This window comes from Arachis duranensis, chromosome 4 (genome assembly GCF_000817695.3).
Source record: "Arachis duranensis cultivar V14167 chromosome 4, aradu.V14167.gnm2.J7QH, whole genome shotgun sequence".
NCBI classification, from domain to species: domain Eukaryota; kingdom Viridiplantae; phylum Streptophyta; class Magnoliopsida; order Fabales; family Fabaceae; genus Arachis; species Arachis duranensis.
This window is the reverse complement of record NC_029775.3, coordinates 22,749,078-22,751,347: the sequence shown is the minus strand read 5'-3', so window position 1 is coordinate 22,751,347 and position 2,270 is coordinate 22,749,078.

Sequence of the window (2,270 nt, the reverse complement as noted above, 5' to 3'; positions counted from 1 at the left end):
AAGTCTATTTCTTTCACAGCCTCCACATCCCTGAATAGTGATGTACGCATTTTCACATCCTGACTCACCCAATTGTCTTACCAATCCACCATCTCCCTCTTCTCTTTTTCTCTCTCAAAACCCATATCAAGCAAACAAATTTCAAAAGCTGTAGAAGAAAAATATAGAGGAAAAAGGAAAAATCAGAACTAACCTCATTTGCTCATTCTTTCCCAGAAACTTGCAGAGCCACTTTTAATCCAAAGTGAAATGATATTCCCAATACAGTTACCCACAAGTAACCCCCACCAGTTAAGTTCCCTATGTCAACTCCATCAATCAACTCAACCGGTTCAAGTGGCATTGGAAATTACAAACCTCTTAATGCCATCATTACTTCACTCTCTCTCCTCATTAAAAACGGTCACTTTTTACCATCATTTAATCATTTCAAAAAATTTTTTAATTAAGCATCTTGAACTGGGGGCTCCTAGCCTAACTCACCTGCCGAGGTTATACATCTACCCAAATGGCCGATTTATGCTTCATTAAAAGCTTAACATGCTTCATTAAAACACATTCTCAGGCTAAGTTTGGGGGCTATGATCCGGCTGTTACAAATCCAACATCATAAATCGGCATTATCATTCATAACTCGGCATTATTCACGTTATTATTCAGAAAGCTGGCGTTATAGTTCGACATTATAGTTATTAATCAGCAATCAACATCATTAATCGGCCACTTACGTTACAACTCAGGTTAACAGACTGCTTTCCAAATGTGAAATGTCCAACCTAACATTTCACCCTTATTATTGCTCTTTAATACAGGCAATAAAGCAAAAGCATAACCGACTTGCACATTTCCACCCATAAAAGGTATGATCTTCCATCCTAAAAGCACACATTGAATTCTCAATACTGACTTAAGCTTCGGAGTGTAATGCGTGAGCATCTTTCTTGTCTTTTTCTAGTGAATTTGCAATCAATTTGTTAAGTTTAATCTAGAAATAATTGTCTTTTAGCCACTATGGATGCTACTTTGAGTCTTGTGCAATTTTGTTTATTTTAGGTAGCATTCGACTGAAATTGATGGAGTTTTTGCAGCACAAAAATTTAAATGAAATGACAGCGAGGAGAGATGCGCATGCGTACCTGATGCGTGCGCGTGATTTAGGAGCTTTCCATGGTGACGTGGGCGCGTAGATGACGCGTACGCGTGATTTGCAGATTTGCACGGTGACGCGTACGCGTACCTGACGCATACATGTGACACACGAAGAAGACCATTGACGCGTATGCGTGACTGACGCTTATGCGTGACATGAGTCACGTGCAGAAAACGCAGGAAAATGCTGGGGTCAATTTCTGGGCTGTTTTTGACTCAATTTTCAGCCTAGAAAACACAGATTAGAGGCTGCAGAATGGAGGACTCAAGGGAACACTTCCTGTTACTTCCAATAATGACCCCTATTCTCAGACATATAGTGAAGCATGGAGAAATCACCCAAATTTTGGGTGGAGAGACTAACCTCAAAGACCTCAGAATTTCAACAATAATTCTCAGGGCGGCTTCTAACAGAACAATTACAATAACTGCCAATTTCAGTCTTAGCAGCAATAACCACCTCAGTAGGCTAACTCTAAATCCCAAGAAGATTCTAATTGGGAGATATTGAGGAGTTTTATGCAGGAAACCAGAGCCTCCATTAGAAACTTGGAAGTGCAAATGGGCCAGCTGAGCAAGCAAATACCTGAGAGGTATACAAGTACATTACCAGGTGATATAGTGGTGAACCTAAGAGAAGATTGCAAGGTTATTCAGTTGAGAAGTGGTAAAGTAGCTGGCTCTAAGACCAAGGCCAATGAAGAATTAGTTGAAAAAGAAGCTCCAAAGGAGAAGAAGGAAGAAGTAGAGCGCGCCCCTCCTAAGCGTACAGATAACCCATTCCCTGATTCTCTTGACACTTATCCTACCTTGCCAAAGGCTCCTGAATACAAGCCAAAAATGCCATATCCTCAGAGGCTTCAGAAAGCTTCCAAAGAAAAGCAGTTTTCCAAATTTTTAGATGTCTTCAAGAAGCTACAGATCAACATTCCTTTTGCAGAGGCTCTTGAGCAAATGCCTCTTTATGCTAAATTTATGAAAGAATTGTTGACCCATAAGAGGAATTGAAAGGAACAAGAAACAGTGGTGTTAACCAAGGAATGTAGTGCAATTATTCAACACAATCTCCCTGAGAAAATGCCAGACCCAAGCTTTGTCATTCCTTGCACCATTGGAGATGT